The sequence below is a fragment of the Vulpes lagopus genome, chromosome 14 (assembly GCF_018345385.1).
Source record: "Vulpes lagopus strain Blue_001 chromosome 14, ASM1834538v1, whole genome shotgun sequence".
Classification (NCBI taxonomy): domain Eukaryota; kingdom Metazoa; phylum Chordata; class Mammalia; order Carnivora; family Canidae; genus Vulpes; species Vulpes lagopus.
This window is the reverse complement of record NC_054837.1, coordinates 27,871,221-27,897,782: the sequence shown is the minus strand read 5'-3', so window position 1 is coordinate 27,897,782 and position 26,562 is coordinate 27,871,221. Positions and strand designations below refer to the sequence as shown.

The window sequence follows — 26,562 nt, the reverse complement described above, 5'->3', positions numbered from 1 at the left end:
GTGATTAAAAGGAAATGTTCTTTTTAACTATAATGAAATGGGGTTTGGGGGTTTTGGAATAATCGGCTGTAGCCTTGGGGGCTGATGCTGGTTGATTGGATAACTGAGTTGATAGGCAACAAGTATTGATTTCTCTCCCCCTCTTCCTAGGAAGGTGACTCAGCAAAGGGGAGATGTTTTGAAATTCAGGAGAAGGCTGCTGTGGGAAGCCAGAAAGCTGTGTGCCTGTGTGTGTACACACGTGTGTGCTCTGCTCTGTTTCTCCCTCTAGGGCCTCTTCCTCAGGACCTACAGGAAATGGGGCACACAGGCTCCCTGCTAAAAGAGCACTCAGCAGAAGAAGAGGAAGGGCTTCGGAGCCATGTAGATGGGCTGAAGTCTGCCTCTGCTGCCTACTGGCTAGGTGACCTTGCGCAAGTGGCTTGACCTCTTTGTTGACTCTGTTTTCTTGTCTGTGAAATGGAGAGAACAGTGATACCTGCTGTGGGGTGTTGTTCAGAAGATGGAGAGTTTCTCTTGGTGGTGATTAATGGCAGCTCCTATTACAGTGATGATACTAACAACTAATAATTTGTATCATTTGCTGATAGAGGAGCAAGGTGCTATGGGAGCACCAGGGAGGAGGGGATGGATTTTGATGGAGCAAATCTTGGAAGGCTTCCAAGAACAGGGCCTTGAATGAGGACACTTCTGATGTGACAGAAAGGGGAAGGGGTGAATAACATCAGGAAGGAGAGGGGAGGGGGACAGGGAAGAGCAAGGATGTAGTAGAAGGGTCGTTGGAGCAAGTCAGGTGAAATGGGTAATGGATGAGCTGAGTTTATCACGTTTGTTCCTTTTGGAATTCAGAAGCAGTCATGACATGTAACACCTCCTCCTTCGGTGGAGCACTGATTATGTGCCAGGCATTGTGCTAAGTGTTAACTTACACCATCTCATTGAATCTGCACCTTGTCTTCATTTTACAGATCAGGAAACTGAGGCCCTTTATAACATCTGTGGTGCACTCAAACGTATAGCTTCTGGTGACAGTCACCCCATCCCTTAATCAAGGCCTGATGTGCCCTGGCAGTCTTCTGTGCCCAAGCCTGCAGACCCCTTGCACAGCCCACCCACCAGATGTGGATTGGTCAAGTCCTTGGGCAACCTTAGTTTCTTCTCTGTGGGAACTTTATTGACATTTTATTGGGGCACATACATCTTTACTCAAGAGTCCCTGCCTAATTCAATCAGGCAAAGATGTCATGTAGACGTCACTTACAATTCTTTTCTCTGTGTTCCCCACTGAGTTCTTTTGTTGCCTCCAGGAGTTCCGGGGAGCTGCATGCTTCACCTTCAGCCTCATGTTGCAGCTGCCACCGTGTTTACTACATCTGCCCTGGCTCAGGGGAGTTTGGAGGACAGGGGCATCTGCCATGGCAGGCAGAAAGGTCTGGGATAGAACCTGTAATGCCTGAAATTAAAAATACACAAAGATGGAAAGCAAATAAATGATATTATACACAAAAATCCCTTTGTGCCAAACAGTGCCCAAGGCAGTAACAATGCAGATATGTCCCTGTCCTTGGGGAGGTCATCTAGGTAGCACAGGGTCTACCCACTTCAAGGCAAAATTCAACTCCAAGGATTTTTGTCGGACAACACCCCTCCTACCAGATGCATTCGGTATAATGGAGAAGCCAGTGATTTTAGAAGGCTCCACTAGGTGAGAAATAAGGGGAATTTAGATGGAAATAGCATCTACTATCTGTCAGATACCTGCTCTGTGAGCTTCACACTTTCTAACCACATTCCCTAGGGAGCGTCACGGCATTGACCCATTTCACATATGTAGAAACTGAGGTGGGGGAGCAGTTCTGTACTTGCCCACACTGTCTCTGAGGAAGTAGCCAAGCTGGAATCAGAACCCAGGGCTCTCTAACTTCACACCACCCTCTTTCATTGACAAATGGGGAAACTGAGGCCCAGAAATGGGATTTGCTTGCTTTTCAGAGGTAGAACTTAATCCATAGGGCAGCCCCGGTGGCGCAGCGGTTTAGCACCGCCTACAGCCCAGGGTGTGATCCTGGAGACCCTGGATTGAGTCCCACGTGTCGGGCTCCCTGCATGGAGCCTGCTTCTCCCTCTGCCTGTGTCTCTGCCTCTCTCTCTCTCTCTCTCTGTGTCTCTATGAATAAATAAATAAAATCTTAAAAAAAAAAAACTTAATCCATAGCTGCAGCCATTGGTTACCTCATGGCTTGGTGAGGGAGAGGGTTAAGTTGGCTGTAAACCCATGAAACAAATAGAGGCAAATAGAAAATAAAATATGATTGAGTGCCAAATGCAGTGGCACAGCCAATGGGCAACTGTTCTTGGTCCCTGTTTCAGGATGTGCCTGAGTGTCAGAAGCAGGCAGGCCTCAACTTCTGAAGCCATATTCATGTCAGTTTCTTTGCTCTTTGAAAAATGAGCACAGTAACCCTGTCTGGGGGAGATGTTTCCATGCCTGCCCTCCTTGAATTGGAGTAAAGCAGGGGATGGGAATGTACTGAAGGGACCAGGAAGGAGGTTGGTGTGAGGTTTCAGGAGGCCCAGCAATTGTCTAAAACTTGGCAGTTGTTGAAGGACTGTCTCCTACCTCATGGGACAGTGGGACCTACACAGGGCTGGATATCAGGGGACTGGATTTTTTTTTTAATTTTATTTATTTATTCATGAGAGACAGAGAGACAGAGATCGAGGCAGAGACACAGGCAGAGGGAGAAGCAGGCTGCACTCAGGGAGCCCAACATGGGACTCGATCCAGGGTCTCCAGGATCACACCCTGGGCTGAAGTGGCGCTAAACCACTGAGCCACCCAGGGATCCCCAGGGGACTGGGTTTTATCAGTGCTCCAAGGCCAGTGACTTCCTCCTGCCTTTTTATCCTCATTCCTTCTCTGAAACAGATGATGACTGAGGCTTCTTCTGTGCATTTAGGTAAATGCATTGCATACCTGCTTGGCCAGGCTTAAAAGAAACAGTCCTGGGATCACTTAGTATGGGTGCTGGAATTGGTGGTGATGTGAATGCCATTCATCCAGTTACTCGTTCAGTGGACACTTTTTGAAAGCCAACTGTGTGACATGCACTGGAGACAGAGTAGGAAACAAAGCAGACATGGGCTGTGCCCCATGGAGATTTCAGTCTGATGGACACAGAACAAAAGTATGTTCAGATCACCACTGGGTTCTCAACATCTATTGTTTACTAGCACACCTGTGCCCTCAGATATTTATTGACTGAACAAAAGAATGAATGAGCCAAATGCAGAGGAACATGTGATTTTAAAAAGTAATAAAAACTGCATGGGAAAAGAAGGGAATAGTGAAGGGAGAACAGTGATCCCTCTGATAAGAAAGTGCCCTGGGTACAGAAGACCCACAGGCCAGGAAGAGAGACTGTGTTCAGCAAAGAAGCCATAAGTGATTTTATAATTCTGAGTGTTGCAAAATAAGAGTGTTGTGAAGTGCTGTCTTGAGGGAACCTCTTGAGGTAAGGCAGTTAGGGAATGCTTCACACTTAATTTCTTTAAACATTTTATTTTTTAACTTCACATTTTGAAATGGTTTCAAAAATATTTACAAAAAGTTGCAAAAATAGTACAAAGAATTCCCCATATTCCCTTTACCTAGATTCGCTAAATGTTAACATTCAGCATAACCACAGAACAATTAGAAGATTATGAAATTAATGTTAACACAGCAATATAGCCTTGTATATTGATTTTACCCAAATTTTGTCAGTTGCCCACTGATACCTTTTTGTGGTCTAGGGTCCAGTTCTGGATCATACATTGCGTGAGTTGTTATGTCCCTTTAGTCTCCTTTAATCTGGAACGGAATTAAAGTGCATGTACCTAAATTTGATCCAATCAGAGTAAATCCTGGGACTTTTGCTAAAACTGCTAGGAAAGAGGTACTTTCTTTCCCTGGGAGTGGCCATCCTGATAAAACAGAGCTGCCAGGTGAAGACCCCAGCTGAGAACAGAGCCACCCACACACAGGAAAGCTGATCCAAGAGATGAACAGGGTGAGATAACATCCTTTGAGCATCTAGATACAGCCATGCCTGAAGCTAGCTGACCTGGAACTGTCAAGTTATATGAGCCAGTAAAAATCCCTTTTTTGTTTAAGCTGTTGTTATTCATTGATTTATTTATTCAGTGAATATCTCTGCACTCAGGCTGGGATGCAGGGAGATGCCTTGTAGGACCAAGTGAAAAGAAGAATTGTTTGGTACATGAGTCTGGAATACTTTTCAGAGACTGTGTCACAGTGAGGGAGGATCCGGGGCCATTCTGGCCATTTTATTGTATTTGTAGAACGTCCTTTCATTTATGAATGTAGGATGTTTTTACTCATGTTTGCCTCAGGTTATGCATTTTTGGCAGAAATGCCACCAGAATGATCTTGTATCGTCCTCGGTGCAGTCGTATCAGGAGACAATGATGTCCATTTGCCCCTTTAGCTGGTGATGTTAACTTGGTCACCTGCTTAAGGTAAGGTCTGCTTGGAATCTCCACTGTGAAGTTCTTATTTTTCCCTTCATTATTAATAAGTATCTTGTGGGAAAACTTTGAGACTATGTAAATATTATGTTACTCACCATTCTTTTGCCCACTAATTTTTAGCATATGTTGAGCTTTTTTCCTGAAACAATTACTGCTGTGGTGTTTGCCAAATGGTAGTTTTCTCTTTCCATCATTACTTCTGCATTTATTAGTTGAAGAGCTTTACCTTCTTGATCCTGTGTTTATCTAATTATTTATTTATATCACTGGGGACTCATGGATTCATATATTATTCTGCATCCTCTGCCATCTCTGTCCCCTCTCTCCTCACCCGATCTCTCCCCTGTCTTTCTGTCCCAGCCTCCTACTCCCCTTTATTTTCCTCTCTCTTTCTTTGTTTTCCTTGTTGAAGAAGCCAGGCTCTTTGCCCCGTAGAGTTTCCCTCCACTGGCTCTGCTGCACATGTACCTGTAGTGTCCTTTAACATTCCCCTCCGTCGCCTGGGTCTCCTGTGAACTGGCAGTAGCCCCAGAGGCTTGATCAGATACCAGTTCAATATTTTTGGCAAGACCACATCATGGATGGCAGAGTGCCCTATCATCAGGAGGCACACAAGGTCTGGCTGTCTCCCTTTCTTTGACATTGAGATTGATCAGTGGGTTCAGGAGCTGTCAGCCTAATCCATCCATTGTCAAGTTCCCTATCAGCTCTTCATCCACTGGGTTTCATGCCCAATGATAATCATTGCCTAGGTCCATTAATTCATTAAAGGTTGCAAAATGTTCATACACTGACTCTGTCCTCTTTCTTAGCTGGAAGATGTCTCTACAGAGAAACCACCTCTTATCAATTATTTGATGAACAAAAGTGTGCCCAAGAAAGGGAAAATAAATGTTTAATCCTTTCCCTTTATTTGCTGGTTTTCAGGATAGAGAGTTGGTTCCCTGACATCCTCCAAAAGGGACCAGTGAGAGGGTTTTTTTGGTTTGTTCTTAAAATTTTATAGGGGCCCCTGGGTAGCTCAGTGGTAGAGCCATCTACCTTTGGCTCAGGTCATGATCCCGGGGTCCTGGGATCAAGCCCCAAACTGGGTTCCTTGCAGGGAGCCTGCTTCTCCCTCTGCCTGGGTCTCTGCCTCTCTCTGTGTGTCTCCCATAAATGAATAAATTAAAAAATCTTCAAAAATAAATAAATAAAATATTATAAATCCGTGGGTGTAAGCATAATTGAAATATCTTCATCCATTTCAGTTCTTATCCTTATTTGTGGTCTCTGATGGGACTCAGATGCATGGGGCCTCTGCAAGTCAGCTTTTGAATCCTTTGGACTCCTCCAGTGGTCTTGGACAGCCTCCTTGCTTTCTAGGAAGGAGACAGTTCCTTGTTTATTTCACATTTCAGCTGTGGACTCAGCTATGGAAGCCCCATATCCTTTTACTGGGAAATGGTATTTAGAGATCACAATCAGGGGGCTGAATGAATGGAATACACAAGATATCTTGAACTAGGGGACTTTTCAGTGTCTGCAGTGGATGGGATGGGAGGGAAGGGGCAAGGCAGTGACTGTGAACCTGCCCCCCCCCAAACCTGTCCCAGGTTAATGACTCACTAGGAGCCTCTTGTTCACTTTTACTCCTTTCCCCCAACTTTTTCATTTAGAAAATGAGGGATCCCTGGGTGGCGCAGCGGTTTGGCGCCTGCCTTTGGCCCAGGGCGCGATCCTGGAGACCCGGGATCGAATCCCACATCAGGCTCCTGGTGCATGGAGCCTGCTTCTCCCTTCGCCTGTGTCTCTGCCTCTCTCTCTCTCTCTGTGACTATCATAAATAAATTTAAAAAAAAAAAAGAAAAAAGAAAAAAAAAAGAAAATGAGGGTGGAATTTGCCAACCTCCAACCCCTCCCTTACTTGGGATTCACATTTTCTTGGGAAAGATTGTTGAGGTCAGGGAACCCCTAAAACGGTGAGGCCACTTGTTGTCCCTGGGTCCCTGTTTGCATCCTACCATGCTTTAACACTCAGTGTGATCTGACTTAGCAAGGGAAGGTTATCACTGCTGTTTGCCTCTTTGCATCTTTGGGAGATGGTGAGGGGAGGCAAGAAGAGTTCACTTAGGGACCATCAAACACAGACCAGACAAGCGACAGATAAAATCCCTTCACCAGAACAACTTAAAAATTAATATGGGCCTCTGAGTGTTATCCCCGCCTTTATCTGAGCAGCCTGAATGTCTGTGTTTGAGATTAAAACTCACATTTCATTTTTATATGCTGTGCTTAATCCAATAATGATTTCATGTTACAAACAGCAATAATATCTTTCAGCATAGTTAATCAGAAATGACTTAATGCTGTCACTATTTATTAACCTTTGTTGAAAAGCAAGAAGTTTCTCTCTAATCTGTGATTGTTGGTCTTGTCAGGCTCTATCAAGTGAAAAAACAGTTTTGGCATTCATTAAAACGGTGCGAATCCTGAAATGACAATTGGAGCCGGATGGTATTTGGTGCATGAAATCTTCGTTGCGTTCCCCAGGATAACTGAGAAGGCCGGGGAGGCACAAAGGGGGGAACCCACACATTCAAAAGACCGAGTGTTTCATCTGTGAGTTCCTCTTGGATAAAGAAACGGTTCGTGTGAATTGGGAGAGCTGGGCAGAGGATGGGGCTACAGGTGAGGGAGGGGTTTGGGCCTGTTGGTGCCTCTCATCAAAGAGCTTGTTGTTCAGGGCAGTGACTTTGAACTTGGATACCAGACACCTTATCACTCTCCCAGCCCTGTCCCAGGTTAATAACCTAGTGGGAGCTGTTTATTTTTACTTATTTTATTTATATTTACTTCTTTTTCCCAACTTCTTCACTTGAAAGAAAAAAAGGGAGGGTCTCCCTCATCTCCAAGTTGGAGTCTAGTTGAGGGAGTATGGCCATCAGATGTCAGTATGGGCTTCAGATTTGCGCTTCACTGGAATCTCTTTTGCCAAGAGATCTCAATCGGGAGTCCTCAAACTTTGGTGTGCACAAGATTCTCCTGGAGAGCTTCTCTGATTCTTGGGGAATCATAGACCTGGAGTGCTTTGGGATCTAGCATGTCTACAGAGCTCCCTGGTGATGCTGATGCCATTGGTCCGGGGACCACCTTTGAATAGCACTGAGGGCTTCATCATTTGGGGTTTTCTGAAGCATGTCAGGGTATCATCACTGGGTCAGTGACCTCAGCTGGTGGCCTTATTGGAAGGTTTTATCTTAGGGCTATGATGATTCTTGGAATGGCAGGGCTTGGATGACTTGGAATGGCAGGGCTTGGATGACTTGGAATGGCAGGGCTTAGAATGGCAGGGCTGGATGTCTTAGCTTAGGGCAGACAAGCAAAAGGCATTCTGACTCTCCCAACAGATAGGACAGCAGTCTTTCCTCATTGTTACTTCTCTGAAACAGACAACTTGAGCCAGTGCTTCTCAAACTTCAATATGAATGTGGATCACCTCGGGATCTTGTTTAAATACACATTCTAATTTCCTAGGACTTGCGTGGGGTCTGAGAGTCTGCATTTCTAGCAGACTCCCAAGTGATGCCGAGCTACCTTTGTGGACCACACTTTGAGTATCAAGGCTCTCTTGAATAGCAAGAAAACTCAGTGATATGGTTGGCCAATTCCTGTACCTTCTTGGACTTGAATTACAGAGTTTGAGCCCAGGTAAATCTGCTAAGGATTTTTATTTATTTATTATATTAAAGATTTTTATTTATTTGTTTGAGAGAGAATGAGCAGGCAGGCTCATGCTGGTGGATAGGGGATGGCAGAAAGAAAGGGACAAGCAGACTCCGGGCTGAGTGACTAATGCCAGAGTGCCAAGCACTGAGCCCCATACAGGGCTTGGTCCCACGACCCCAAGATCATGACTCCTGCTGAAACCAAGAGTCAGATGCCCAATTGACTGAGTCAGCCAGGCACCCCTGCCAAGGATTTTAAAAGAGAATTTACCTTAAAAAAAAAAAAAGTTTTCAACTCCCTGAAGCTTCTTCCAATGGAAAATGACTCTCCCAAGGGGCTTCCTTTTCTCTTTTTCCCCCTGGAAGGACCCCCAGACATCTTTTCTACGAAGTCCCTGTTGGGTCTTTACGTTCTGAACGTGATTCAAAGAAAAATCCAGTCCAGCAAAGAGGTCCTGGTGCTGGGAGGTATGGAAGATTGTTCCACTAAGCAAATACCGTGGTGGTTCAGGGTTGGGTGGGGGTGGCCGAGGTCGTTGGTCAATTGATCTCTCCTCATAAGAGAGAGTCCACTTGGGCATCGAGCAGTGCAATGAGTTTTTGCCCATGTGAATGCAGAGGTGAGCAGGTGCTGGTAATTATTTAGGAAGAATTAAGCAGTCTGGGTGGGTGGGTTTTATGCTCTGTTTGGTAATAAAGGTTGCTGCAGAAAGGAATTTTAAAATTCAGTATTCTCATTTGCCTCATCTTGCAAAGAAGCCGAGCCTCGGTTTGACTGGTGGGAGCATCTGGAATTAATGAACCAGCCTCTTACAGTGCAGAAATCAATGTTTGCTGCATTAATTGCACGATGCTGAAACCCCACTTTTTACTTCTGACTCGCAGAGCCACAGCCTAAGAAATCTCTCTTATCTCTTAAGTGGTGTGCTGAGGCTTTGCTGTTGCCTTTATCTGTCTGGGTGTGGGGAAGGAACTGTGTCTTCGCTGTGGATTGTAACACAGGAAGATGTGGGGAGATGGGAAACTTAGGACAAGCTGTGTGCTTTGGAGGCTCCAAAGGGGCAGAACTTAAGGATCGGTTCCCTCTTGAGTAGCTGGACCCTGTCCAGACTTCCATCTCCTGAGAGTTTCCAGCTCAATGTTTTCTTTAGGTTAAATAAGGCTAATTAAGAAAGTCCGTTTTCAGCTGGACAGATGCCCCTTGCCTTTCTTGCTTTTCCACATATTAACCCTTTTGGAATATACATACCTTGACCTGAGATGTAGTTTGGCCACTACTTTGGGCAGACTACCCAAGGAGGTAACATTTGAGTCATGTTTAGAAGGAACAAATAGCTCACCAGGGAGGGAAGGAGGGACAGATGTAAGCCTATTCCAGGCAGAGAGAACAGCATGAACAAAGGCCCCAAGGCAGAGGTCCTAGACTAGAGCCCTGAAGCTCCTGCTAGCTGGATGGAGGACGGAGCTGGGGAGCATGGATGGGTAGAGAAAGGCTGGGAAGGAGCCTGGGAAGATGTTTTGAGGCCTTGAACATCTGGCTAAGAACATTTATTTATTTATTTATTTATTTATTTATTTATCTTTTTTTATTGGAGTTTGATTTGCCAACATATAGTATAACATCCAGTGCTAAAAACAAACAAACAAACAAACATCCAGTGCTCATACTGTCAAGTGCCTCCCTCAGTGCCAGTCACCCAGGAACTTTTAATTTCTCTAATAGTAGTAGGGAATATGGCAAAATGCCATAGGAGATGAGATGACCCATGAAATTTAATTTTTAATTTACATACAATAATTTTTTTGTTTTGTTTTAGTATATAGTCCACTGAGCTCTGACCACAATCAGAATATGGAACAGTTTCATCATGCCCCAGAATTCCCTTATGCTGCTCCCTTATATTTGGACTCTTTACCCACTCTCTATACTTGGCAGCACTGCTCTGTTCTCTGTCTCTATAGCTTTGCCCTTTTCAGAATGTCCTATAAATGGGGTGATGCAGGATATATAGATATAGATACAGATATAGATGTAAAACTACATACACTTTTAAAATCTACCTTCTTTCATTTAGTGCATTATATTGAAATTTCTCCATGTTGTGTGCCTCAGAACTTTGCTCCTTTCCCATTGCTGAGTCGTACTCCATCATATGGTTAAATCACAATTTTTATTCATTCACCTGTTGGAGGATGTTTGAGTTGTTTGCAGTTTCTGGCAGTTATGAGTAAAGTTGCTAGAAACGTTTGCATACAGCTTTTTGTGTAAGTATAGTTTTTATCTCTCTAGGGTAAATACATAGGGGTGGGATTGCTAGCTGATTTGATAAGTCTATATTTAACTTCTTAAGAAGCTGCCAAAATAAAAAAAAAATAAAAATAAAAAGCTGCCAAAATTTTTTCTAAAGCGGCTGTACCATTTTGCATTCCTACCAGTAATGTATAAGAGTTCCAGTTGTTCCACATGTTCATCATCAGCAGCAGTTGATATATCAGGATTTTTTTCTTTTTCAATTTTAGCCATCCTAATAGGTGTGTAGTGGTATTTCATTGTGGTTTTAATTTGCATTTCTTTGATGGCTAATGATATTTGGTTTTGTTTTGTTCTTTAAAGATTTTATTTATTTATTCATGAAAGACACAGAGAGAGGCAGAGACACACAGGCAGAGGGAGAAGCAGGCTCCATGCAGGGAACCCGATGCGGGACTCGATCCCGGGACTCAATCCCGGGACTCCAGGATCACGCCCTGGGCTGAAGGCAGGCACTAAACGGCTGAGCCACTCAGGGATCCCCAATGGCTAATGATGTTGAGCATCTTTTCATGTCTTACTTGCTATGTGTTTATCTGTTTTGATCATGTGTCTAGTCAGATATTTTGCCCATTTTTTTAATTGTTTGTTTTCTTATTGTTGAGTTTTGAGAATTCTCTGTATTTTCCAGAGGTAAGTGCTTTATCAGATACATGATTTGCAAATATTTTCTCCTAGCCTGCAGCTTGTCTTTTCATCTCTAAAAGTGCAGGTATTTTATAAAGATCACTGAAGCAGGTGGTATGTCTAACTCTGTTACTCTCTTCCTCACTCACCACACACCAGCCTTGCTGGCTTTCTTTTGGTTCCTTCTTCTCCCCAAGAAAATCAAACTCTTTCTTTCTCCAGGGTCTTTTCCCCTGCTGTGTGCTCTGTCTGGAATATTCTTTCCCTTGTGTCCTATGAAATCATGAATCTATTCTTGTATATATTCTTTAAGAAGTTTTGTTGTTTTATCCATGTTTAGATCTCTGATTCATCTCAAATTAAGTTTTTTGTATGGTATGAGTTAGAGATTTTAGGGTCATTTTTCCCCCACGTGGCTACCCTGTTGTTCCAGCACCATTTGTTTAAAATAATTTCCTTTTCCCTTTAGATTGCTTTGGTGCCTTTCTTCAAAAATCAAATGAGCATCTGTGTGTGGGTCTGTTTCTGGGCACTTTATTTGTTTAATTAATATGTCTATCCTTACAGCAATACCATACTTTATTGATTACAACTTGCAGTAAGTTTTGAAGTCAGATACCTTGTCCTCCAACCTTGTTTTTCTGTTTCAAGATTTCTTTGGATATTCTGTGTCCTTTGAATTTTCATATAAATTTTAGAATTGGCTTGTCAGTTTTTACAAAAACAGAAACAAAAATCTCTTAGGATTTTGATTGGGACTACACTGAATCTATAGATCAATGTAGGGAAGTAAACTCTATAAACACTATTGAGTCTTCCAATCCATGAACATGGTATATCTCCATTTTCTTTCTCCTGCTCTTCCTCTGGCTTATTTTTATTCCTTTTTCAGGTACCATCTCCTGAAGGTCATCTTCATTGCCCCCGGATTAGATTATATAGCTCCTGTTGTATACTCTGGTCCCCCTCCCTTTCTTCTTGGCACTGATCACAATGGTGATAATTATTTGCATGATTATCTGTTTTATGTCTGTCTCCCTCCTCTAGATGATAAGCTCCATAAAGGCAGGGATCAGGTCTGTCTTGTTCACAGACTGGCACACAGTAAGTTTTCAATAAAGATTTACAAATGAATGAATGCCTTCCTGCTCTTATGACAGATCTACAGGTCACTGACTGTTGTCATTCACAATTTGATGCACACCTTGGTCTCTGTTTGCTGATGGAGAAACTGAGGCCTAATCCTCCAAACCCTTTCTAGGCCTTCAGCCTAATTCTTAGTTCTTGCTGACATGCAGTATATGTCAAGAACTTCTGTTTACTTGACAAGTAGATGTGTGTAATTATGACTTTTTAAAAATGAAAATTTCAGGTAGTGATTATAATACAGAGGATTAATTTATTTGGGGGAAAAAGGTGTTGCTTTCACTGCATTAGTTGGAGCGTTTGAAAAACCAGTGGCAGAATCTTGATTGAATTAGGCTCTGCTCATAATTAGGAAATGCCAAGGCCTGTACAATGTTGAGAAGTGGTGAGAACAAAGTGATGAAATTAAGAACCCTTTTTTTGTTGTTGTTGTTGTTGTAATGTTTAAGAAGTTGGCAGTTGAGGGGCATTATGTTGCTAACTAATTGGTTTGTGGACATCATTTGGATATATAGATTTCATTCTGCATTTTGACTGTAAGTCGATATATTGGCCCTAGTGTTAATTAAATCCCTGGGGTAAGCATTTCTAAGGAAGACTTTAGGAAGAACTTTCTGAGAAGGAGGGAAATTGTTCAGACAAGTGGCCAAGGCACATTGTAGAATGTCAGTGATTCAGAGCAAGAGAGAGAGAGAGAGAGAGATGCAAGAATGTAGACTCCTCTACAGCAAGAGACCAGAGATAAGAGTTTACTCTGAATTAAATCTAGAGGTAGTTAATTCAAACAAAATAAAACAAATACAAAACAAAAACTTGATTGGAATTTCTTGGGAGCTTGATGATGAAGTGCAGTGGAAATAATCCAACTCTATCATTAATCGGAGATCATAATTTCCTCCAGTGGTAATAGTTTGTGTTTTAGACAATACACTCACAGATCACAGATCAGCAAACTGAGGTGCAGAGAAGTGATGTGATTGGCTTGAGATTATAGATCTAGCAAGTGGTAGGTTCAAATGTAGGTTTTGGAAAGTTAATACCAGACCTTGTTCCCTCTACTAGGGAGCCAATACTAGTTAAAGTTTCCCATTGAAGGCATTTGATCCAGGTTGAGGATAGGGTTAGAGTTTGGGGGTGACGTTTGTGGTTCTGAAAACTATAGAGATACTCCTTTTTTTAAAGAGATTTATTTATATATTTGAGAGAGAGCGAGAGAAAAAGCACAAATGTTGGAGAGGGGCAAAGAGAGAGAGGGAGAAGCAAACTCCCCACTGAGCAGGGAGCCCAATACATGGTTCAGTCCCAGGACCCTGGGACCATGATCTGAGCCAAAGGCAGATGCTTAACCAACTGAATCACCCAGGCACCCCCGTGGAGATATTCTTAATAGTAATGAATGCCATTTATCTAGCCATATATCAGTCTGTATAGGATATATTATATTCAGTAACAAAAGACTCACAAATTTCAGTGGCTTAACACAGCAAAGGCATATTTCTTGCTCACCTAATATGTCCAGTGGTTTTGTATTCATTATGGGTGGGCAGTGGGCTCTGCTCATCACAGTTATTCAAGGACTCAGGCTGATGGACTACTATAGAGCTTGTTGTGGCAACAATATAATGCTCCGTCCTGGAAGTGATACACCATTTCTTCTTTCAACTCATTGGCCAACACTAGTCATATAACCTCACTCAGTCGTAAGTAGTCAAGTGTAGTATTACCTTGTGCACAGAACTATTTGGCAGAGAGCATTAATGACTGCTATAGTACCCAACAGACAAGTAGTTCATCTAATCCTACACAAACATGTAAGATATTAATGAGAGCTAAAGTTTATTGAATATTTACCATATGCTGTATACTGTTTGTGTATTAAAGAACATTCAACCCCTACATCAGGTAGATACTATAATTATCTCCATTTTACAGATGAGCAGATGAAAGTTCAGAGAGGTAAGTTACTTGTTCAAGTTCACACAATAGGAAGTAGTGGAACTAGTATTTGAATCCAAGCTGTCCTGGCTGCAGAGCCCTTATCATCATAATCCTATTTAAAAGGCGAGAATCTGAGGCTCAGGAAATGAACCATCATGCCAAGGTCATCCTGCCAGGAAGCACCAGTCTCAGTTCTTTTACCTTACTATGTTTGCCATGTAACTTGTTGGTAACTACCAATTCTTTCTCCCCTCACTGCTTTCCTGTGTAGACAACTTCAAACTCTCTCTTGGCCTTGTGACTGTTGTGTTAGCCCATGAGAGCCAAATGTTAAATTTCCAGGACTTTTGCAAGACATTATTAAGAATAAAGTTACACAAACTTACTACAGTTAAAGAAATCATACTTATTTCAAACCAAGGTAATATATTTTCAAAACTCATCACTGCCTAATTACTTTACTATTATATGTTCTTAAGGTTGCTTATATCTTGCTTCTGTGTGAAAGAAATACTATATAATAATGTGCTATTGTACATCTCTTCCCAGCTCCGTATTCAGTGATGTCCAGTTGGCAGATTGAAATTGGCCATAGTGGGAATATTTATACCACAGAAATGAGCAAGCTGTAGCAATAGGGGCTCCCCGCCCCCCCCCCCCCCCGCCATTGTTAAATATTTACTATCACACCACAGCCTGCAGCCTGCCTGCTTTCACCATTGGGCAGCACCCTCAGTGTCAGTCTAGGACCTATCAGCCCTTCTAGTAGACCTGGGTCTAGGGGCAGGCCACCTTCCATAAGACCACGGCACTGGACTAATAGTCTGCATTCACCCTTGAAAACTTAAAGCAAGGTTGATGCCCCTCTGTTCAAGCTATTGGTTTTCAACCTTGGCTATCCATCAGGATTACCTAAGAGAGCTTTAAAAAAATAGAGATTTTCCGGGTGCCTGTGTGGCTCAGTAGGTTAAATTTCCAGCTCTTGGTTTTGGCTCAGGTCATGATCTCAGGGTCTTGGTATTGGGCCCCATGCCAGGCTCCATGCTTGGTGCAGAGTCTGCTTATCCTTCTTCCTCTCCCAGCTTGCATGTGCGTGCACACGTGCACTCTCTCTTTCTCTCTCTCCTCTTTCTTAAATAAATAAATAATGAAATAATGAGATAATGAAATAATGAAATCTTAAACAACAACACATAAGGATAAGACCCACCACTAGAGTATCAGATTTAATTGGTCTGATGTGTGGCCTGGGCATGTGGATTTTTTAAAGCTTTCCAGTTACAGCCATAGAGATTTATAGCTCTAAGCAAACCCAATGTGTGAAAAACCTGGGCCATCAAACAAAACCTGGGGGATTAGTGATTTAATTCTAGAAAACTTTCTTGATTTTTCCAATAGTATTCTTTAAGGATGGCAAACTTTGTCTTTAGAAAGCCAAAGAGTAAGCATTTTTCACTTTGTGGGCTATATGGTCTGTGTCACAGACCTCAATGCTGCAGTAGTGTAAGAGCAGCGATAGATAAAATTTTAGTTAGAGAATGAACATGCCCGTGTGCTAATAAAAACCTTATTCGCAAAATGAGGTGAGCTAGATTTGGCCCATGGGCCATAGTTTTCCAACCGCTGTCTCTGGCATTCCTTTGAATGGCAGGCATGCTTGTGCAAAGAGTTCTTAAAAATCACCTTGAATGTTCATCCCACTAAGTTGATTGGTTGAGTATGCTTCCAGTCCCCTAAAATTCTTGAAACAATTTTAATTGTTTTTGGGCACCTGGGTGGCTCAGTGGTTGAGAGTCTGCTGAGTTCATGATCTCCGGGTCCTGGGATCAAGTCCCACATTAGGCTCCCTGCAGGGAGCCTGCTTCTCCCTCTGCCTATGTCTCTGCCTCTCTCTGTGCCTCTCATGAATAAATAAATGCAATCTAAAGAAAATTAACTGTTTTCACATTTCAGATAGGCAAAAATCTACCATTGCCAGATAGTTCTTTTAAGGTAAGGATCCCTTCTGTCTTGTTCTCCCAGCATAGTGCTTGATCTTTGGGTTCTATTTAACAAATACTTGTTGGATGAACATGTTGATCACATAAATAACATTTAGTATTGTTTATAAAAACCTTATAGAGAATTCAGATGTCAAAAAAAGAGAAAACAGCGTAGGAAGTCTCCACACACCCACCTCGCAAGTCTAACACTGCATTGAAGTTGCTTGCTTGGTTATGCTTCTCTAAATTCCGTAAGGACTAGGACCATCTCCATTATCCTGTATATTGCTGTATGCCCTGGTGCTGTGAACAGGGTTGGGCATGTTAACAATGAACATTGTTGGATAAATGAAAGAATGAATGAATGACAAGCTGTGCATTCAGATGTGATTTATAGACTTCTAGCAGATTCACAAGCAATTGCATAGACTTGGTAATATTGTGGGTTTAATAATGATTCCTTCCACTTAAAATCACAAGTTGTCATGGTTCAGCATCTGCAGGGGTTATCAAAATCCCTGGAAATCTTTTGATTTATTTATTCATCAGAGACACACAAAGAGAGAGAGAGGCAGAGACAAAGGCAGAGGGAGAAGCAGGCTTCATGCAGGGAGCCCGACGTGGGACTCGATCCCGGGTCCCCAGGATCAGGCCCTGGGCTGAAGGCAGGCGCTAAACGCTGATCCACCCGGGCTGCCCCCACTGGAAATCTTCCTAACCCTGTCAATTCCCTGGCCCCACTGCTAGGTGTTGGGCTTTTGAGGAGACTGGCATGTGGGGAAGTCTGGTAGAATCTAGCATGTGAAGAAGAATCTAGCTTCCTCCTGCCCCAGCACTGTCCCACGCTCCTTTGACACTTCAGTGTCTTGTGAGGAAGGGAGGGGCCACAAAAAAATCTGGTCTAATTTAAACCCCTTTAAAAGTTAGCAGGCTGCTGGAGATTAGCTTAGAGAAAATATGTCAGGGGTCTGCTTTGATTTGCAATTTGAGGTAAATGTAGGAAACGTGTTTTTGCTTCCTACGAGAAGATTATGTTGCTTTGTAAGTTGGGTCTTTGTCACTTTTGATTTTAGAACACTTACTCGTGCTTCCAGTAATGAGCACAAACCAAACCACACTGAAACCAGCCCAGGAGGTCCTGCTGTCTCAGAAACTCAAAGTATTCTTGTCTGGACTCCTATGTCTGGATTCCTGCCTGTCGTCCACCAGACTTAATGGTTCTACTCTTGGGTTGCATCAACACTGGTGGTTTATTTCAAACATAAGCGAATCTTGTTAAAGTTGTTAAAAACAACAACAAAATAAAACCCTAACTTAGTTGGATTTGTTCTTTACCATATTGATTTAATGTGGAGTTTAGCCTGTGCTCAAGTAACCTTTGTAAGTCACCCAGTAGCTCTCAACCAGGGTAGCAGTGAACTTGGTCAGATTTTAGATTCAGTAAACATGATCATGGAGCTTAGAATGGAAGGCAGAGAATGAAATAAATACATTTCCTATAAACAATTCCTTCTCACTTTCCTTATCCACTAATTGGTCTGTTAAAAGAGAGGCATGGTTTTAAGAAAATGTTTCCAGTTGAAAAATCTCTGTGTAAGTTATAACCCATGGTTGCTTTAATCAGAGGTGTCACTATAGATACGAATCAGATACCCCCTTGAATGATGGAGCATTTGGGATGAGGTATTGCCTCCCCAAATTCTTAGTTTACTGTTTGCATGACTCAGGCAGTGAACCTCTTCCACTGATATTTAAAATGTATGTGCTCTTTCCAGGTGCTATATGTTCCTCAAAAACAAATCACTCCTGGGTGAGTAAATCACATTTCTGCAGCTAATATCAAAACACCATCCTCCATTCTGCATGCAGTCCCCTGCTGGAAGTTTCTGGTTGGACTGCCTGAGAGCTCTGTGCTCTAAATATAGCCATTTAAAAAGAAGATTATGGTCCATCCACTTGGGACTGCTAAAAAGCCTTTCACGATAACTCTTGAAAGCCTGATGCCTTTAATCCTTAACTTTAATTTAAAGAAATCTCAAAAAAAAAAAAAAAGAAATCTCAACTCATATTCCATTTTCCACATTCTGTAGCCACCCCCATCCTGATCCTCCCCTACAAATCTGTTCATTTCCCCCCTTTCCATAAGTGAGGAATAAGACTCTACAAGTATAGTAGCTTCTGGAGCAAGGGTGGGCTAAGCTGTTTTAATTTCTTGTGAGGATGTTTTTATAGAAGAAAATCAAGTCAACACTCAAGAGTATACACAGCCCTTTACAGAGATGGGGAGAATTAGGCCAGAAGGTTCGGAATATAAAGGGGGTGAGTGAGTAGGAAGGATGTTTCATCAAACTGAACTGCTCTGGGAGATGCAAAGATAAAAGGATTTCCCTCCCCAGGTGCCTTAAATATTGGCAGACAGTGGGGTCAAGATTTTTTCTTTTGTTGTTATGGAAAGCTATACAGATAATTAAGGCTGTTGAAAGAAGATTGTTCTGTTGGCGTCTGTGAGGCTGGCCCCCCAGTCTGGGATCTTCTGGAAAGAAACAAGTCAAGGGAAAAAGTTATGTACCGGAGGAGATCTTGCCACTTTACACCAGAAATAAGTAACGTCCAAAGAACAAACAGCCATTGGCTAGTCCTTGTTACACGGATATTTGATAGGGGGATGCAAGTCAGTGCAAGCAGTGAACTTTAAATGGAATAGAGCACCCATCTACTCACCCCCATCCCATTCTGTCCCTGACTTCTTTTAAACAGTAATTATTAAAGAAAGAAAGTTGCTACGAAGCTCAGAAAAGTTATACATCGGCTTTGATATTTACAGTTTTTATTTCTTCCTAAATGGATGGCCTTTGCTTTAATTTAAAGGGCAGGAAATGTTTGACCCCTTCCTTAGATGTTAGATGCAGCCACAGGTCTGGGGAGTCCTCACCAGTTCTGCTGGGCTCCCAGAAATCTTCTGTGCCTCTGGCTGACCCAGTCCGGGAGAACTGAGGGAAACTTAACCCCATAGTAGTAACAGAAATAACTAGCATTTGCTCGCCACATAGAATGTGCCAGATCTTGTGCACTGTGTATGCATTAGCTCCTTTAATCATCATAAAACCCATGGAGAGTGGTGCTGTTTTTGGTTCCATTTTACACATAAGGAAACAGGCTCAAAGGGGTAAAGCTCACAGCTAGGAAATTCAGAGCCGGGATTTCAACCTTGACAGTTTGGCTCCCATTGACACTTTAATTGAGGTGAAATTCATATAACATAAAATTAACTATTTTAAAGTGAACAATTCAGTAGCATTTAGTACATTCACAGTGTTGTACGACCACCCCCTTATCTAGTTCCAAAACCTTTTTATCACCACCAAAAGGAAACCTCGTACCCATCAGCAGTCACTTTCCATTTGCCCATCCTTCCAGTTGTTTTGGAAGGGAGTTATGTTGCTGTGTGTTGGGGGCACTTCTAGCTTTTAGTCCTGGATGCAGGAAACATCTATCCATCTATTCGTTCATTCAACAAATTCATTCATTCAGCAAATATATTTTAGCACTAGCTTTATGGCAGACACTGTACCAGACACTGGGGGAACATTGGTGAACACACTGGGATTTTAAGCCTCACAATCTAGAGATGGAGGGGACATGTGAGACAGAAATTGCAAATCATATTCCTTCAAGTGTCTGGTAGGTAGGATTAATGAGGGAGGAGGAGCAGATTCGAGACTATAGGGAAAGGTAGAGACTGTAGCTAATTAATTAGAGAGTGGATACCCAGGCTAAAGGCTCTAACTAAATTATTGCCAGGTGGGAATACAAGCACAGTGTGGTCAGATCTCCCTATTTTGTAAAAAGAAACTTGAAATGTGGATCTTTGTATGAAATCCTTGACATTTAAGATACAGCAGAAACTAAACAAAAACACATTTACAAAGGCCAAATGGGCCACCAGGTTATAAACTGTGTTAGTCAGGGTTCTCCAGAGAAATAGAATGTGTGTGTGTGTGTGTGTATATAAAGACATTTATTATAAAGAATTGGCTCACAACATGATGAAGGCTGAAAAGTCCCAAGATCTACAGATGGCAGGCAAGAGACCCAGGAGATCCATTGGTGTAATTCTGATCCAAATCCAAAGGCCTGAGAACCCGAAAAGCCAGTGGTTTAAGTTCCAGTCTGTAAGACAACAGGCCTAAGACCCAAGAAGAGGTAGTGTTTCAGGCTGAATCTGAAGACAGGAAAAAAGCTAGTGTCCTAGTTCAGCAGTCATGCAGGAGGAATTCCCCCTTACTAGCCAGGAGGTCAGCCTCCTGTTCTATTCGGCCTTTCAACTGACTGGACAAGGCCCACCCATCCTGGGGAGAGCAATCTGCTTCACTCACCAATTCAGATATTAATCTTATCCAAAAACACCCTCACAGACATACCCAGAATAGTGTTTGACTGAATATCTGGTCAAGCTGACCCATAAAATTAACCATCATAAGTCCATGCCTTGTCGAGTTCACATCATATACATCTCCTTAGACCATATTTAATCTCCAAATAAAGAGAATAACAAGGCCATAATTCCATATAACATGACACAGCTATCCTATGTACAACCAAAAATGTACTAATCCCTTCCCCAGTAGTGGAGTTAAGTCCCAAATAAGGTTTATGCCTCTCTTGTTCTGGACCCTACTCAAAACCAGCAGTTTTTCAGGTCAACTGGTAAATTGGCATAACATGCCCCAATGAGGAATATGTTGCCTCCAGAATAGATCCACTAGACATTGTGCCCCTTTATTTGGCTGTAAGAAAGGAGCTAAGTGCAAAAATTATCCTTCATCTTAGATACAAGATATGTCAACATGCTCCACACTACTGGACTCCTAGAAATTTCACTGGGTAAGAAGACCCCTGGATTTTTGTCAGATTTATTTTCCACCCTCTGACACAGAAGTCCCTACCAATAAATCTAGAGCATTGTTACTTCTTGCTCACTAAGTCCAGTCAGCATAATGTCATCAGTGTAATGGACCAGTGTGAAATCTTGTGCAAGATTCCTTGTGCAAGAGTTGATATGACCCTGAGGTAGGACAGTGAAGGTGTATTGCTTGCCTTTCCAGCTGAAAGCAGACTGCTTTTGGTGGACCTTATTAATAGGTATGGAGAAGAAAGGATTTCCCAGATCAATAGTTGCATCCCAGGTACCAGGGGATGTGTTAATTTGCTCAAACAATGGAACCACATCTGGTACAGCAGCTGCAGTTGCGAGTCACTGCTTGATTAAGCTTACAATAATCCACTGTCCTCCAAGATCCATCTGCCTTCTGAACAGGACAAATAGGCAAATCAAATGGGGATGTGGTAGGAATCACCACCCTGCATCTTTCAAGTCCTTGATGACAGCACTAATCTTGGCAGTCCCATGAGGAAAGCTGTATGGCTTTGGATTTACGATTTTCCTAGGTAGAGGCAGTTCTAGTGGCTTCTGTTTGGCCTTTCCCGCCATCGCTGCCCTCACTCTTTAGGTCAGGGAGCCAGTGTGGGGATTCTGGCTGCTGAGTGTATCTGTTCCAAGTGTGTGTTCCAGGACTGGGGAAATAATCACAAGATGGGTTCAGGAACCCACTGGGCTCACTGTGAGGCAGGCCTGAACTAAAACTTCATCGATCACAAGACCCCCCCTAAGTCCCTACTCCGGATGAACCCATAATTTTGGGTCTCCTGGAATTATTGCCAGTTCAGAGCCAGTATCTGGTAGTCCTCAAAAGGTCTGATTATTTTCTTTTCCCTAGTATAGTCACCCTGGTAAAAAGGCCAAAGGGCCCCTTTGGGGAAAGCCATGAGAAAGATTTCACAGTATAAATTTTCCATAATATACCAGAGTCCTTCCTTAAGGGGAGCCAGTTTCCCCTTCATTCAGGGGATTCTGGGTCTGTAGACTGGCTTGAGTTTGGGAATTGATTGAGAGGCTGTAGCTCTCTCTCTTTTTATGACTCAGGTTAGACTTACGTTAACTTGATCTAGAACTTTCTGCTTATACAGATCAAGTTAGAGTTTGGTTAAGTTTCTTCTCTGTTCTACTTCTAGGAATTACTTGATCGACTAGCCAACATTATAGGTCTGGGTGAGCCACACTATTTTGATTGTGGCTTTGACTCTGCTGTCCATTATAGTAACCACGTTCGTCTTTCGTTTGGTAGCTGAGTGCCATCACTTGGCCCTTGTTGCACTGGGATCCAATTATTCCTCTTGCATTTATGATTCCCAATTCAGTGACTGCAGCTATTGCTATGAGGTCTGGCTTGCAGAGAACAGCGGCCCTAGAGCTCAAGATTGCCAGGGCTCCCCCTTGCAAATCTCTTTCACACAGCTGTGGTGAAGAGTGTGTCTTCTGAACCTTCCCAGGGTGGATATGTAGGTTTTATTTATTTTTTTTAAAAGATTTTATTTATTTATTCACAATAGACAGAAAGAGAGAGAGAGAGAGAGAGGCAGAGACACAGGCAGAGGGAGAAGCAGGCTCCATGTAGGGAGCCCGACACGGGACTCGATCCCGGGACTCTAGGATCGTGCCCTGGGCCAAAGGCAGGCACTAAACCGCTGAGCCACCCAGGGATCCCCGGATATGTAGATTTTAAACGATAAATCTACTCTAACATTCCAATCTCTTTGAATCTCTTCTTGTACATTAAGTTAAGGCAAGTCTGCCATCTGTAGTTGGCTCACTGTGGGCCACTCTTTGGTCCACTTTTCAGCCAACCATTTAGAGCCCTTTCTGACTCCCCAGGCTGCACCATGAAATCTACAGTCTCTGCTCAGTGAGCCCTTATCAATAATCCAACTTTATGTTCCTTCCACCATTATACTGCATTCTTATTACCCATTCCCTCATTTACTCCTAAGATTTCTGTCTGCATAAGTTAGAAAAGTCAAGTAGTTCTTTTGGAGTGTAACACACCTCTTCATGGGTCACACTTTGTAGCTCACCTTTAGGCACCTGCTGGGACTTGACCCTAGTTAGAAGTGTAGGATCAAAGAGGGGTGATGGAGGTGGATCCTGGGAAAAATGAGCTTTGCCTCAAATGGCAGCTGCCTCAGGGGAAGCCATTACAGATTCCTAAGGAAATTCAAGGTTGATCCCCTCTGATAGGGGATGGAGAAGCCATTCCCACTGTGGACAAGGAGGTTGTCTTTCACTAACAAAGAAGCTTCATCAGAATTTCCGGGTTCAGTGTCCCAGATTTCATTAGGGTCTTCTTGTATGTCCCCATTTCAACTTTAAGGATTTCATTCTTTCTCCATCAATGCCCTCACTTTAAAGAAAGCTCTCTAACCCTCATGGGATTTTATGGGCCACCTAATATATTCTTTTACTAAACTCGCTTTATCCTAAATACAAAAAGAAAACAGAAGACATACTACAAGTCTGGGCATTCATCTTGCATTGCAGTTCAGCAAGTTGTAGGGTGAAATTTGGGGGTTGATTTTTAGCAATCTCAGCCCTGTAGCCACAGGCTGTAAAGGTCTCCTTCTAGGGGCACAGAGCAGCTTTCAGATCATTTATAGGGTGCTTGAGCTGGGAATCTGAATCCCTGAGCTCATCCTTTTCTTTCTCCACTTTGTCCAGTAACATTAGGAGCAACCAGCTAATCTCATTATAATTCATTATTTTGCCAAAAATATTGAAAGTATTATACACTTCTACATGGTTGATTCAGAGGACCCAGCAGTGATATTTTGCATCTCTCTACTACTGTATTGCACGGTGAACCATCAATGCTCTCTTAACTTCTGGAAATAGACTCATTAGAGCCCTTAAATCTAATTGGATTAGTGATCCAGTTCCAAGAAGCCTGGTATCAATTCAGAAAACTCATCCTTAAAATTCTGTTCCTTTAGAACGACTCTCAATACCAAAATCTGCATTAGGGTTCTCCAGAGAAATAGATCTATCCAACAGGAAGTGTGTGTGTGTGTACACAAAAAGATTTATTATAAGGAATTGGCTCATGCAATTATAGAGGCAGAGAGGTCCCACAAGCTGGAGACCCAGGAGAGCTGATGGTATAGTTGAACCAAATATGTTCAGAGCAGTGCAGGATCTGATAGAGATGTGAAGGAAATGTCTGGAGAAATCAACTGAAATCGCTTGGAGAGGTCAGGAAGGGCTCCCTGGAGGAAGTGACACCTGAATTGTGTTGTGAAGGATGAGAAAGGGTTTGCCAGGAAAAGTGTGAATGGGAACTCCTGGCATAAAGACCATGAGTGCTTGGATTCCTACAGCCAGTTCTGTGTGACCTAAACACAGGTAAGTGTAGGGACATGATGGGGACACACGTGGAGAGTGCAGTAGACAGGCCGTGAGGGCCACAGAAGGTATCTAGGACTTTGAGCAGTGCGTGCTAGGAACTGCCATAGGGACTGTTTACTGAGCACCTACTGTGTCCCAGGCCCTGGGGTTTCAGTGGTGAGAAAAGAGGTGGGCCCTACCCTCTTGAAGCTGATGTTCTGGGGGACAATAAAACCATAAGTGATAGAAGAGTGAAATATGCAGTCAGTCTTTGGTAATAAGTGATGTGAGAAGGGAGACAGGGGTGCCACATGTGTGCGTGTCGGAGGAGCAGAGTCAGGGTAGAGCTAATGTTGTTTTAAGTAGAGGCTCACTGAGGAGATGACTTTTGGGCTCTTGAAGGATTTGAATATGGCAGCCATGAGGATATCTTGGAGAAGGAGCATTTCCTAGCATAGAAAGCCACCAGTGCACTATGCAAAATGGCACAGCCACTACGGGAAACAGTTTGGTGGTTTCTCAATATGTTAAACATGGAATGACCATATAACCCAGCAATTCCTCTCCAAGGAATGTACCCAAAAGAATTGAAACAGCTGTTCAAACAAAAACACGTACATGAAAGTTCATAGCAGCATTATTCAAGTGGCCAAAAGGTGGAAATAGCACAGCATCCATTAATAGACAAACAGATAGGGATACCTGGGTGGCTCAGTGGTTGAGTGTCTGCCTTTGGCTCAGGTCTTGATCCCAAGGTCTGGGGATTGAATCCCACATCAGACTCCCTGTGGGGAGGCTGCTTCTCCCTCTGCCTTTGTCTCTGCCTCTCTCTCTCTCTCTTTCTCTTTCTCTTTCTCTCTCTCTCTCTCTCTGTGTGTGTGTCTCATGAATAAATAAATAAAATCTTTAAAAAAAACAGACAAATGGATAAACAAAACATGGTCTATCCATACAATAGAATATATGCTTCAGCCATAAAAGGGAATAAAGCATTGATACACACTATCACATGGATAAACCTTGCAAGCAGTATGGCAAGTGAAAGAAGCCAGTCACAAAAAGCCACAGAATGTGTTATGACTTCACTTCCACAAAATGTCCAGAATAGGCAAATCTATTGGGACAGAACACAGGGTTGCCAGGGGCTTGGATGGAGGTAAGAGGAAATGCAAAATGAGTGCTTACTGGTTTTTGGAGTGTTGAAAATGATCTAGAACTAAATAGAGGTGATTGTTGTGCAACACTACTAATGTACTAAATGACATGGAACCAAACACTTTAAAATGGTTCAAATGCGGGGCACCTGGGTGGCTTAGTCCCTTAAACCTCTGACTCTTGATTTCAGCTCAGGTCGTGATCTCAGCGGTGGTGAGATCCAGCCCTGCATTGCACTTATTGCATTGCACTCAGTGTGGAGTCTGCTTGTGTCTTTCCCTGTGCCCCTCCCCTGCCCTTGCTCTTGTGCTCTCCCTCTCTAATACATACATACATACATACATACATACATACATACGTACATACATAAAATGGTTCAGATGTTAAGTTTTATGTTATGTGTACTCTACCATAATTAGTACCTATTGATTAAAGGGAGATTGAGGAAGATGGTGTACATAGGGCCTGGGTGGAGACTTTGACCTTTACTGACAATAAGCTGGGAGCCATGGAAGGTTTGTAGCAGATTAGTGAGGTCATGGACTTGGGTGCTGGCTCTGACTGCTATTGGAGGATAGACTCAAGGGACTGTGTGCAGGAGCCAGGAGACCCATGGGGAGGTTGCTGTAGCCATCCACACATGTGGGGAGGGGGATGATAAGGCAGTGGAGGTGGGGAGAAGGGATGCACTTTCTAGCTATAATTTAAAAGTCAGGCTGGTAGGACTGGGTTGCATGTAAGATGTGAGAGAGTGAGAGACGTCCAGGATAACAGAGGTTTTAGCTTGAGCTAAGGGAAGGGTGGAGCTGCTTTCCTGAGGTGGGAGCACCTGGGAGAGGAGTGAGTGTATGCAGGAGAGCAACACTTAGCTTTCGGGCCGTGGACCCA

At 42.9% G+C, this 26,562-nt stretch overlaps 1 protein-coding gene across 14 annotated transcripts in view; it reads left to right on the top strand.

The window, feature by feature from the left end:
• The window catches only part of CUX2 (cut like homeobox 2), a 322,707-nt gene that overhangs the window by 121,905 nt on the left and 174,240 nt on the right, over nt 1-26,562 (top strand). The window contains exon 2 of one of the 14 annotated variants that reach the window (XM_041729265.1): nt 272-403. The exons of the other annotated variants lie outside the window; for them this stretch is intronic. The gene's annotated coding sequence lies outside the window, so the exon portion shown is untranslated. The remainder of the gene's footprint in view (nt 1-271; nt 404-26,562) is intronic. 14 annotated transcript variants of the gene reach the window in all.